Source organism: Oreochromis aureus, linkage group 5, assembly GCF_013358895.1.
Source record: "Oreochromis aureus strain Israel breed Guangdong linkage group 5, ZZ_aureus, whole genome shotgun sequence".
Lineage (NCBI taxonomy): Eukaryota > Metazoa > Chordata > Actinopteri > Cichliformes > Cichlidae > Oreochromis > Oreochromis aureus.
Genome location: NC_052946.1, coordinates 5,640,965 through 5,656,105, shown reverse-complemented (window position 1 = coordinate 5,656,105; position 15,141 = coordinate 5,640,965).

Here is a 15,141-nt window from a genome sequence, read left to right as displayed (position 1 = left end):
TAGCAAAAATACTGTAATTTGACAGAAATACTATCATTCGGCAGAAATACTATGTTTCAGCAGAAATACTCTGGTTTAGCACAAATATTATAACATAGCAGTAATACAATTATATAGCAGAAATGCTATATTTAGAAAGAAAAATATAATATAGTAGAAATACTATGATTTAGCAGAAATACTGTAATCAGCACATATACTGTAACATGACAGAAATTCCTCCACTTAGTAGTAATACTGTAACATAAAACAAATGTTATGATTTGGCACAAAAACCATAATTTGGCAAAATACTATGATTTAGCAGAAATACTATGATTGAGCAGAAGTACTAAGATGTAGTAAAAGTACTTTGATTTAACAGAAATACAATTATGGAGGAGTAATACTTTAAAATGGGAGAAATATTGATACACACACACATACACAGAGCCTAAAGGGAAGAGTATTTGTGCCATGGAGTGTTAACAAGAATCTGAGGTCCATATTACAAAAGCTGCTAAAATCATAAAAGGTTGCAGAATTGTAATAAATGATGAATATCAATTACTGGTCTGTGATAGTGTATTAATTTGTAGGGAAAAAACACATGTTGCCCAAGGTGTAATTGAACCCACGTCCTTTGGGTTGCAGACCTGTGCCATTACCAACTGCGCCACTGGGAAAGAGAGCGCGCGCCTGGAAAACAGGGTGATGAGCAGTCAGAATCAGATTGCGGTGAGAGGCGAAAACGCCGCCGTTTTTGCAGTTACAAAACGTCGTGTAACTCAAAAACTAGGTGGACTAGAAGCATAATTCTTGTACTGAGTGAATCAGCGTACGTTCGTGTACTTTGACTGTGATTTGCATTGCTCTTTGTACATCTGTCGCTGAGATATGACGAGAGAAGAAAGGGCAGACCCCAGATATGATTGGCTGGCTGGGAAGCCGTGCAGGCCCTGAAATGTATTTGTATGTATCAGTCCTCACAGAGGATTAGCTGCCTGGGGACCTGGCAGAAATATATAGAAATAGTATGATTAAGCATAAATACTACATTTTTAGAAAAACTATATTAAGCACAAATCCTATAAAAAGCAGAAATACTATATTAAGCAATATAAATATCCTCTAAAAATCCTATAAAAGCAGTAAAACTGTACTATGATTTGGTAGAAAAACCCTAATTAATCAAAAATACTAAATTTGGCAGAAATAGCAGAAACACTATATTTAGCACAAATCTTATGAAATAGCAGAAAGAGTATGATTTAGCAGAGATGCTGTATTTAGCACAAATCTCATAAAATAGCAGACATAGTATGATTTTGCAGAAATGCTGTATTTAGCACAAATACTGAAAAGCAGCAGAAATGCTATGACTCAACACAATAGTAATAACTTAAATAGAAAAATTGGAAAAGCAAAATGGACAGCTGAAAGAATCCTGAACATGCTAAGGGTCCCTCAAATGTAATTGTTAAATGAAAAAATCAGCAAAAAAAAGTATAACAGTGACACAATCACAAATATGGACACATATGGAAACACACATGCACAGAGAGACACACACAGGATCAAATTCAGTCAACCAGTCTAAATATATTGAATTTAAATCATATAATAAGATGCTCCCATAAAAACTCTCTCTCGCCATCCCTTTTCTCTCTCTCACACACACACACACACACACACACACACACACACACACACACACACACACACACACACACACACACAGGAGAGACAAGCAAGTTTCTAGGTCAGTCAAGCAGCCTGGGAGCTGCTAAATTTGAATCCACCAATCAGAGAGGCTGTGTATTTTTCCCGCCAAAACAGGTGCAGCCGTTTTACACACACAGAGCACAGAGACAGGATTTCTGCAGTGTATTTCTCATAGTGAGGATTCCTCTCAAACAAATGGCCATAATTTCCTAACCGTAGGGGCTAGAACGGTCATTCTTACACCGTTTTGTTCAGAAGAGATGGGGGAATCTTACAGTGTTGACACTTTATCATTAAACTAGAAAGCGAAAATTTCAGAAGAAATTTTATGTGTGCCTATGCCGCTGCTAATCACTGTAGTTTGCCATTCATACAGCTACAGAGAGCAAAACTCAGAAGAGCAGCCATTCTCCACCATGAACTATGGTAAAACAAACACCGCTCACGCTTCACAGATGACAGCTTACAGTTTTGTGTAAAGATGAAGTTACTTCGTACAGCGCCGATTTGCAGGCGCTGTGCACACAGGTTCATGAGCAGAAGTCCCATTGTACCACGGCAGACCCGACAATTTTTGCATGAACACGCTTTGAAGCATTACATTATGGACCACTTTTCACACATGGTTGGTTTACCCACACAGCCGGCTGTGCATTCACTTTTGTTTTTGTTATTTTTACACAGTGTTCTGAATGATTAACAATGGTCTACAGCCAATCTTGTGTATTATTATACAAACTGTGGTTGTAAGATGCAGATAACTATTTAATAAAAAGCTAAATATTTTATATGAGAGTAAGAAAGAAAAGTATATCTTTGTGTCCCCTTTCCTGTTAATGCCCTACCTGGCCCCTGGCAAAAGCTTTGCTAGATCCGCCCCTGCACAGTTACCAGCTGTCAGCTACACAAAAACAGGAGCTTGGTGTATATTTGTCTGTCAGAAACAGTTCATAACTTCCCTTCAACTCATTCATGTCACCTAAAGGGTAAACCTGTTTCTCCATCACCAGTTCAGCTCTGATGATTCAGTAAGGACATCTCCTGGTTTGGACCAGCCGCTTCTACAGCTGTGCCCCAGCAAACATCAGCTGATACTAAGATAAGATAAGATAACCTTTATTAGTCCCACATGTGGGAAATTTTTGTTTTGTCACAGCAGGAAGTGGACAGTGCAAAAGTTATGAAGCAAAAATTAGAATAAAATAAAATAAGAATAAATACAGTACACAACTGTACAGAATAGAATAAAATAAAATACTATATACAGTAGAATAAAATAGAATAAAATATACAATAAGATAAAAATAGAATACAAATGCTATATACAACTGAGTAAAAAATACAACGATGCCAGGAAGATTATTGCACTTAGTGTTATTGCACATGTGTGTGTTTGATCAGTTAAAGTCTTTGTTGTGGAGTCTGACAGCAGTGGGGAGGAAAGACCTGCGAAATCTCTCCATCCCACACCGTGGGTGCCGCAGTCTCCCACTGAAGGAGCTGCTAGAAATTAAAATCAAATGAATTCTAACAACAGCTGATCAAGCTTAAACGTGCAGCTGTTCTTTAGCGCGATATACAAGAGCGAAAAAGCCGATCGTTGATCAGTTTCATGAGTGAAGTTGCAACTGGCGAGAGAATGACAGGGGAGGCTTCAGTAACGACAGAATAAATCGTAATGTTTTCTCTGAATGTGGGGACGATTCCGTTTGTACGGCAACTCTGACGAACCAACCCTTATGAATATAATAAAGTTCAACATCAGTAACTTACGCGCACACAGCTGTCGTGCTAGCTAGCATGCAGTACGATTGTAAAAGGTCAGCACAACGAAAATAAACTACACCTAAACTCTGTTTATATCTGACCCAAATAGAGTGCAGTTCATAACTTCTTACCTGAAATTCAGTTCACCCCTCAGCTCCTGCCTTCGCTTTCCTGATCCACGATTGACCTCCAGGTTAGCAACCACCTTCGCTTTCCCTGATCCACGATTGACCTCCAGGTTAGCAACCACCGGTCGATCGGCGGTGGCCTGCCCCACCTCCTATGTGTGGTTCGCGGCATGTCCTTTCTGTCACACACCGGTGGATAGCTGCCCTCTGTTGTAGCTCCGGCTAGCTCCACCACCAAACAACTCAGTTATTTTTTCCACATCGACCACCATCATCGGCCCATATAAGCGAAAAATGAGTCCAGCTAAAACACAGACTTGGCGGCGATCGGGTGTTGCAACAAATTTTAGTGGCGTCACTATAAGCCCAGCCTGGGTGCTTTGAGGGTCGCTAGCAGCGCTAGCTAGCTATGCTAGCGGCGCTATGTTAGCGGCGCTATGCTAGCCCGACTGGCTATCAGCAACACATAAGACAACTCTTGCTAATATGGGATGTCTTGATAAAACGAGCAGATATTTGAAGTTTACACACCTATATTCTCGCCTGAAAATGTCTTAAAAGTTTAGTTTGTGACCTAGAAACACGAATAAAAGACATAGAAAACGAAGTGGTGGCCGCCATTGTTTGACTCGGTAGAGGCCTCTGTAGAGGCGTGCTATGAATTGTGGGATATGGAGTTTTGGGCCAAGGATAGATCTTTTCGCCTGTACTACTCCGGGTATACCACTAGAGCCAAGACACCACAAATGAAGTCTGTTTCTATGGCGCCAAAAGTAGAATCTTTCTAAATTTGCACTAAAATATTAATATTTAAAAACTATAAAAGTCATGAACACCAAAAGTCGTACCATAGTAGTCCAGCTCCAGCCGCACAAAATGATCTAACATATGTAACCCTATTGTCAAAACTGTTTGGCAGAGGAGCGCTGGAAAATTTTCACTAAAATATTAATATTTCAAAAACTATAATAGTCATAAACACCAAAAGTCATAGCACACCATTCCAGATCCAGCCGCACAAAATGAGGTAACATATATGAAGCTTGTCTGAAAACTGCGGGGCGAGATTCGCTGCAAAATTTCAGGCGGAAACTGAAGAATAATAATAATAAATCCGAGGAATAGTAATATGTGTGCCTCTTGGCATAGGCACACATAAATATGAATTATTAAAGATATTTGACTTCTAATGCACCATAACTGAGTAGAGGCGAAGCAAAAACTGCCTTGACCTGCCCTCAAACAACGCTTTCTAACTCTAAATCTATTTGGAGTATCGATATCATTCTTTCACCGTAAGAGACAGCAGGCTTTGGTGAACAGTCATGGAAATTTTCAGGTCTTTGTGGAAATCTATCAAAAAGATATGACGAGAGAAAAAAGTGGTTCATTTCCAGAGTTTGAAAGCTGAAGAAATCTGAGCGAAGGACGAATTTCCTACCCTCAAACAAGTCTAACTCATTTCAGAACGGTAATAGGTGAGAAAAAATTCTTGAATTGTGAGCGTCAGGAGTGTCTGAAGATATACGGGACAAGCCTCATGTTTTAACTTCGCTTCGTTAAGGAGATATGACGATTCGAATATGCCTCTCATTAGAGAAATCAGCGATGATTTTGAACAAACTCTCCATTGACTTTCTATGGAGAGTTTTCTGACTTTGTGTTGGTCTGAGGAGATTTGCCAAAATTCTATAAATCTCACAACAATGATATTGAGATTTTCTGAAAGCCAGCAAAAATACCTACGTTTTGATGTATAATTTGTGTGGGTTGAGTGAAAATTGAGCGAGTAGCAAGAAGTTGTTCGGACATGAAGAGAAAATTGCCAAAGGTACAGTGGCTCACTTAGAACCAACTGCATAGCAACCATAACAACGCATGTATTTTGTGAAAAATCACAAAGATGAAACTCAAAACTTAAAGAGGGATAAGATGAAAACGGTAACAGATATGAAAAAGCTGAATCATTCATGAATAGCCCAATAATTTGTGAACATTTTAAAATTTGAATGGTTGTTCTAGGCGAAAGTATGAGAAAGTAGTTAAGTTTCAAAAAAGAGTAAGTTTTAGCAGAATTGCGGAAGTTTCCCATTCATTTCAATGGGACAAATTAAAGGAAAAAAGCTTAATATTTTAAAAAGTATAAGAGCAGAAAATAGCAAAAGTCATAGCAGGAATTAGCAAAAATAGCAGAATAGTTTAAAATTTGAACGGTGAAAATCGGCTGAAAATTGTGGAAGTAGTTAACGGACGAAAAAACGGGAGCAACTTGAAGAATAATAATAATAATAATAATAAAGAATAAAGAGAAACAGGAACTCAATAGTGTGGATGCCTAAAGCATCCACACAACTAGAAAAATTTGCATTTCCTGCGAAAATGCAGTGTGGATGCTTTAAAGCTGAAGCTGTCTGCTGAAACTAGCTGAAAAAGCTGAAAAGTTGCAGAAATTGTAAAAACTTTGCAGAAGCAAAGGAACTTTGCTAAAATGTAGTGACTTAGCAGAACTGCAATATCTTAGAGGAAACATAATACTTGGCAGAAATACAATAGCATAGCAGAACTTAGCAGAAATATTGTAACTTACCAGAAACACGATAACTTGTCAAAAATACAAGAATTTAGGAGAAATTGTATAAGATAACAGAAAGAATATATTTAGCCAAACATTCTTAAACATTACAGAAATACTATGATTTAGAAAAACAGTACAACATAGCAGAAATGCTGTGATTTACCAGAGACACTGTAATATACTATGAATATTTTAATTTTATATGAATACTATGTTTTAACAAAAATACTCCAGTTTAGCACAAATATTATAACATAGCAGAAATACTATTCTATAGCAGAAATGCTATATTTAGAAAGAAAAATATAATATAGTGGAAATACTATGATTTAGCAGAAATCCTACAATATAGCTTAATAACAATGATTTAGAAGAGATACTATGATTGAGCAGAATAGTAATAACTTAAGTGAACATATTGGAAAGGTAAAATGACAAGCTGAATAAAAGGAACATGGTTAAGTTCGCTGAAAACTATTTGTTATTCACCTGTGAAAAAATAAAACAAAAATACATTTAGAAGAAAAACAAATAAGAACAGTCAACAGATACATAAGAAATCAAATATAGATACACAAATGTACAGAGAGAGACACACAGGCAGGGTCTATGCCAGTCAACCAGTCTGAATATATTACATTTTATCCAACAATGAGATGCTACCCTAAAAGGGTCTTTCTGTGCATCTCTCTCTCTCTCTCTCTCTCTCACACACACACACACACACACACACACACACACACACACACACACACACACACACACACACACGCACACACACACACACACACACACACACAGCAGCAGCAGCAGCAGCAGAAAGTGAACAGGGGCTGTTAACAGCATGTTTCTAGGTCAGTCAAACAGCTGTGAGCTTCTCAATTTGAATCCACCAATCAGAGAGGCTGTGTGCTTTTTCCGCCAAAACTGGTTCACTAAGTGCAGGCTTTTACACATGCAGCACAGAGAGAGACAGGATTTTTGCAGTCTATTTCTCATAGTGAGAATTCCCCTCAAACAAACAGCCATAAATTTCTAACCGTAGGGGCTAAAACAGTCATTCTTAGACCATTTTATTCAGAAGACATAGGGGAATCTTGAAATGCTGACCATTTAAAATAAAAATATGAAATATTAGAGATATATGACATAGATGATTGGTGGGCTTAGAAGCCACGAAGGTCCCAATATGCAAATTTAAATGTGCCAGGACTCAGATATGATTGGCTGGCTGGGAAGCCATGAAGGCAACAATATGCAAATTTGAATGTGCCAGGACTCAGATATGATTGGCTGGCTGAGAAGCCATGAAGGTCCCAATATGCAAATTTGAATGTGCCAGGACTCAGATATGATTGGCTGGCTGGGAAGCCATGAAGGCAACAATATGCAAATTTGAATGTGCCAGGACTCAGATATGATTGGCTGGCTGGGAAGCCATGAATGCCCCAATATGCAAATTTAAGTGTGCCAGGACTCAGATATGATTGGCTGGCTGAGAAGCCATGAAGGTCCCAATATGCAAATTTGAATGTGCCAGGACTCAGATATGATTGGCTGGCTGAGAAGCCATGAAGGTCCTGATATGTAAATTTGAATATTAGGACTGACTCCCTGGGGACCTGGCAGAAATATATAGAAATACAATGATTACCCAGAAATGCTGCATTTAGTAGAAATACTATGTATTAGCACAAATACTATAAAATGGCAGAAATACTATAATTAAGCAGAAATATTATATTAAGTACAAATCCTATAAAATAGCAGAAATAGTATGATTTAGCACAAATGCTGTATTTAGCACAAATACTGAAAAGCAGCACAAATGTTATGAATTAGCACAATAGTAATAACTTAAATAGAAAAATTGGAAAAGCAAAATGAACAGCTGAAAAATGCTGAACATTCTAAGGGTCACTCAAATGTAATTGTTAAATGAAAAAGAATCAGCAAAAAAAGTATAACAGTCTCACAATCACAAATATGGACACATATGGAAACACACAAGCACAGAGAGACACACAGGATCAAATTCAGGCAACCAGTCTAAATATATTGAATTTAAATCATACAATAAGATGCTCCCATAAAACTCTCTCTCGCCTCTCTCTCTCTCTCTCTCTCTCACACACACACACACACACACACACACACACACACACACACACACACACACACACAGGAGAGAAAATCAAGTTTCTAGGTCAGTCAAGCAGCCTGGGAGCTGCTAAATTTGAATCCACCAATCAGAGAGGCTGTGTACTTTTTCCCGCCAAAACAGGTGCAGCCGTTTTACACACACAGAGCACAGAGACAGGATTTCTGCAGTGAATTTCTCATAGTGAGGATTCCTCTCAAACAAATGGCCATAATTTCCTAACCGTAGGGGCTAGAACAGTCATTCTTACACCGTTTTGTTCAGAAGAGATGGGGGAATCTTCAAGTGTTGACAATTTATCATTAAAATATGAATTATTGACGATATTTGACTTCTAATGCACCATAACTGAGTAGAGGCAAGCAAAATCTGCCTTGACTTGCCCTCAAACAACGCTTTCTAACTCTAAATCTATTTGGAGTATCGATATCATTCTTTCACCCTAAGAGACAGCAGGCTTTGGTGAACAGTCATGGAAATTTTCAGGTCTCTGTGGAAATCTATCAAAAAGATATGACGAGAGAAAAAAGTGTCTCATTTCCAGAGTTTGAAATCTGAAGAAATCTGAGCGAGGGACGAATTTCCTACCCTCAAACAAACCCAATTCATGGCCAAATGGTAATAGATGAGAAAACAATTCTTGAATTGTGAGCATCAGGAGTGTCTGAAGATATATTGGCACAAGCCTCATGTCTTAACTTCGCTTCGTTGGGGAGATATGACGATTCGAAAATGCCTCTCATTACAGAAATCAAGCGGTGATTTTAAACGAACTCTCCATTGACTTTCTATGGGGATTTTTGAGACTTTGTGTTGGTCTGAGGAGATTTGCCAAAATTCTATAAATCCCACAACAATGATAGTGACATTTTCTGAAAGCCAGCAAAAATACCTACGTTTTGATGTATAATTTGTGGAAGTTGAGTGGAAATTGAGTAAGTAGCAAGAAGTTGTTCGGACATGAAGAGAAAATTGCCAAAGGTACAGTGGCTCACTTAGAACCAACTGCATAGCAACCATAACAACGCATGTATTTTGTGAAAAATCACAAAGATGAAACTCAAAACTTAAACAGGGATAAGATGAAAACGGTAACAGATATGAAAAAGCTGAATCATTCATGAATAGCCCAATAATTTGAGAACATTTTAAAGTTTGAATGGTTGTTCTAGGTGAAAGTAGGACAAAGTAGTTAAGTTTCAAAAACAAGCAAGTTTTAGCAGAATTGTGGAAGTTTTCCATTCATTTCAATGGGACAAAAAAAAGCATAAAAAGCTTAATATTTTAAAAAGTATAACAGCAAAAAATACCAAAAGTCATAGCGATCATTAGCAGAAATAGCAGAATAGTTTAAAATTTGAACGGTGAAAATCGGCTGAAATCTGTGGAAGTAGATAAGTGCCAAAAAAAGTACAAAAAAGTGGCAACTAGAATAATAACTAGAAAAATTTGCATTTCCTGCGAAAATGCAGTGTGGATGCTGTAATGCTGAAGCTGTCTGCTGAAACTAGCAGAAAAAGCTGAAAAGTTGCAGAATTTGTAAAAACTTTGCAAAAGCAAAGGAACTTTGCTAAAATGTAGTAACTTAGCAGAACTGCAATATCTTAGAGGAAACATAATACTTGGCAGAAATACAATAGCATAGCAGAACTTAGCAGAAATATTGTAACTTAGCAGAAACACGATAACTTCTCAAAAATACAAGAATTTAGGAGAAATAGTATAAGATAACAGAAAGAATATATTTAGCCAGACATTCTTAAACATTACAGAAATACTATGATTTAGAAAAACAGTACAACATAGCAGAAATGCTGCGATTTACCAGAGACACTGTAATTTACTATGAATATTGAAATTTTAAAAAAAAAAATACTATGTTTTAGCACAAATACTGTAATTTGACAGAAATACTATCATTTGGCAGAAATACTATGTTTCAGCAGAAATACTCTGGTTTAGCACAAATATTATAACATAGCAGTAATACAATTATATAGCAGAAATGCTATATTTAGAAAGAAAAAATATAATATAGTAGAAATACTATGATTTAGCAGAAATACTATGATTGAGCAGAAGTACTAAGATGTAGTAAAAGTACTTTGATTTAAGAGAAATACAATTATGGAGGAGTAATACTTTAAAATGGGAGAAATATTGATACACACACACATACACAGAGCCTAAAGGGAACAGTATTTGTGCCATGGAGTGTTAACAAGAATCTGAGGTCCATATTAGAAAAGCTGCTAAAATCATATAAAAGGTTGCAGAATTGTAATAAATGATGAATATGAATTAGTGGTCTGTGATAGTGTATTAATTTGTAGGGAAAAAACACATGTTGCCCAAGGTGTAATTGAACCCATGACCTTTGGGTTGCAGACCTGTGTCATTACCAACTGCGCCACTGGGAAAGAGAGTGAGCGCCTGGAAAACAGGGTGATGAGCAGTCAGAATCAGATTGCGGTGAGAGGCGAAAACGCGCCGTTTTTGCAGTTACAAAACGTCGTGTAACTCAAAAACTAGGTGGACTAGAAGCATAATTCTTGTACTGGGTGAATCAGCGTACTTTTCGTGTACTTTGACTGTGATTTGCATTGCTCTTTGTACATCTGTCGCTGAGATATGACGAGAGAAGAAAGGGCAGACCCCAGATATGATTGGCTGGCTGGGAAGCCGTGCAGGCCCTGATATGTATTTGTATGTATCAGTCCTCACAGAGGATTAGCTGCCTGGGGACCTGGCAGAAATATATAGAAATAGTATGATTAAGCATAAATACTACATTTTTAGAAAAACTATATTAAGCACAAATCCTATAAAAATCAGAAATACTATATTAAGCAATATAAATATCCTCTAAAAATCCTATAAAAAGCAGTAAAACTGTACTATGATTTGGTAGGAAACCCTAATTAATCAAAAATACTAAATTTGGCAGAAATAGCAGAAACACTATATTTAGCACAAATCTTATGAAATAGCAGAAAGAGTATGATTTAGCAGAAATGCTGTATTTAGCACAAATCTCATAAAATAGCAGACATAGTATGATTTTGCAGAAATGCTGTATTTAGCACAAATACTGAAAAGCAGCAGAAATGCTATGACTCAACAGAATAGTAATAACTTAAATAGAAAAATTGGAAAAGCAAAATGGACAGCTGAAAAAATCCTGAACATGCTAAGGGTCCCTCAAATGTAATTGTTAAATTTCCTAACCGTAGGGGTTAGAACGGTCATTCTTACACCGTTTTGTTCAGAAGAGATGGGGGAATCTTCAAGTGTTGACAATTTATCATTAAAATATGAATTATTAAAGATATTTGACTTGTAATGCACCATAACTGAGTAGAGGCAAAGCAAAAACTGCCTTGACCTGCCCTCAAACAAAGTTTTCTAACTCTAAATCTATTTGGAGTATCGATATCATTCTTTCACCGTAAGAGACAGCAGGCTTTGGTGAACAGTCATGGAAATTTTCAGGTCTCTGTGGAAATCCATCAAAAAGATATGACGAGAGAAAAAATTGCCTCATTTCCAGAGTTTGAAATCTGAAGAAATCTGAGCGAGGGACGAATTTCCTACCCTCAAACAAACCCAATTCATGACCAAATGGTAATAGGTGAGAAAGAATTTCTTGAATTGTGAGCGTCAGGAGTGTCTGAAGATATATTGGCACAAGCCTCATGTCTTAACTTCGCTGTGTTCAGGAGATATGAAGATTTGAAAATGCCTCTCATTAGAGAAGTCCAGCGGTGATTTTGAACAAGCTCTCCATTGACTTTCTATGCAGAGTTTCCAGACTTTGTGTTGGTCTGAGGAGATTTGCCAAAATTCTATTATACAGAAATACTGTAATCAGCACATATACTGTAACATGACAGAAATTCCTCCACTTAGTAGTAATACTATAACATAACACAAATATTATGATTTGGCACAAAAACCATGATTTGGCAAAATACTATGATTGAGCAGAAGTACTAAGATGTAGTAAAAGTACTTTGATTTAACAGAAATACAATTATGGAGGAGTAATACTTTAAAATGGGAGAAATATTGATACACACACACACATACACAGAGCCTAAAGGGAAGAGTATTTGTGCCATGGAGTGTTAACAAGAATGTGAGGTCCATATTAGAAAAGCTGGTAAATTACAGAAATACTGTAATCAGCACATATACTGTAACATGACAGAAATTTCTCCACTTAGTAGTAATACTATAACATAACACAAATGTTATGATGAGTTGAGCGGCTGGTACTCTGGTGCAGTCAGCACAATCTGGAGCTGAACACTCTTAAAACTGTAGAGATGACAGTGGACTTCAGGAGACATCCTCAACTCTGCCCCTCATCATATCAGACAGCCCTGTGTCGACTGTGGAGATCTTCAAGTTGCTGGGTACCACCATCTCCCAGGACCTGAAGTGGGAGACCAACATCAACTCCATCCTCAAAAAGACCCAGCAGAGGATGTACTTCCTGAGACAACTGGGGAAGTACAGTCTTCCACAGGAGCTGCTGATCCAGTTCTACACTGCAGTCATTGAGTCTGTCCTGTGCTCCTCCATCACAGTCTGGTATGGTGCAGCCACTAAACAGGACAGGTGCAGACTGCAGCGGACTGTACGGGCAGCAGAAAGGATCATCGGCGCCCCCTGCCCTCCATCCAGGATCTGTACCTCTCAAGAACCAGGAAACGGGCAGGGAAAATCATCACAGACCCCTCACACCCTGGACACAGACTTTTTGATCTGCTGCCCTCTGGCAGACGGTACAGAAGCCTGCAGACCAGGACCACCCGACACAGGAACAGTTTCTTTCCCCTCGCCATCTCCCTTCTAAACAGTTGAACTGTCACACTGCTCCCACTGCCAGACTGCAACTGCACCTTATGTACATTCTGTAGTATTCATTCCACCTCATTTCATTTCTCTATTTTATGTATATACGTTTAGATTAGTTATTTATAGTTGGTTTACACAGCTTTGTGTATGTATGTGTATGCATGTGTAATGTATATATAGATACGTGTGTGTGTGGGTGCGTGTGTGTGTGTGTGTGTGTGAGATTTACATTGCTGTGCTCGAGAGCCACCATCTGCCGGAACCAAATTCCTTGCATTTGTCTGCACATATACTTGGCCAATAAACACCATTCTGATGATTTGGCACAAAAACCATGATTTGGCAGAAATACTATGATTGAAGAGAAGTACTAAGATGTAGTAAAAGTACTTTGATTTAAGAGAAATCCAATTATGGAGGAGTAATACTTTAAAATGGGAGAAATATTGATACACACACACACATTCACAGAGCCTAAAGGGAAGAGTATTTGTGCCATGGAGTGTTAAGAAGAATCTGAGGTCCATATTAGAAAAGCTGGTAAAAACTTTTCAGAATTGTAATAAATGATGAATATGAATTAGTGGTCTATGATAGTGTATTAATTTGTAGGGCAAAAAACATGTTGTCCAAGGTGGAGTTGAACCCGTGATCTTTGGGTTGCAGACCTGTGTCATTACCAGCTGCGCCACTGGGAAAGACAGTGAGCTCTTGGGAAACAGGGTGATGAGCAGTCAGAATTAGATCGCGGTGAGAGGCAAAGAGCGCCGTTTTTTGGAGTTATAAAACGTTGTGTAACTCAAAAACTAGGTGGACTAGAAGCATAATTCTTGTACTGGGTGAATCAGCGGACTTTGGTGTACTTTGACTGCGATTTTCATTGCTCTTTGTACATCCGTCGCTGAGATATGACGAGAGAAGAAAGGGCAGACCTCAGATATGATTGGCTGGCTGGGAAGCCGTGCAGGCCCTGATATGTAAATTTGAATGTCTCAGTCCTCAGAGGATTGGCTGCCTGGGGACCTGGCAGAAATATATAGTAATAGTATGATTAAGCATAAATACTACATTTAGCAGAAATACTGTATTAAGCACAAATCCTATAAAAAGCAGAAATACTATATTAAGCAATATAAATATCCTATAAAAATCCTATAAAATTCCTATAAAGAGCAAAAACACTGTAATATGATTTGGTAGAAAAACTATAATTAATCAGAAATACTATATTGGGCAGAAATACTATATTTAGCACAAATCTTATAAAATAGCAGAAATAGTCCTTCAAATGTACTTGTTAAATGAAAAAAATCGGCAAAAAAAAAAAAGTATAACAGCCACACAATCACAAATATGGACACATATGGAAACACACATGCACAGAGAGACACACACAGGATCAAATTCAGTCAACCAGTCTAAATATATTGAATTTAAATCTTACAATGAGATCATCCCATAAAAAGGCTCTCTCTCTCTCTCTCTCTCTCTGTCACACACACACACACACACACACACACACACACACACACACACACACACACACGATCCAATTCAGTCAACCAGTCTAAATATATTGAATTTAAATCTTACAATGAGATCATCCCATAAAAAGCTCTCTCTCTCTCTCTCTCTCTCTCACACACACACACACACACACACACACACACACACACACACACACACACACACGATCCAATTCAGTCAACCAGTCTAAATATATTGAATTTGAATCTTACAATGAGATCATCCCATAAAAGGCTCTTCTCTCTCTCTCTCTCACACACACACACACACACACACACACACACACACACACACACACACACAGAGAAGTAAGTTTCTAGCTCAGTCAAGCAGCCTGGGAGCTGCTGAATTTGAATCCACCAATCAGAGAGCCTGTGCACTTTTTCCCGCCAAAACAGGTGCACGCAGCACAGAGA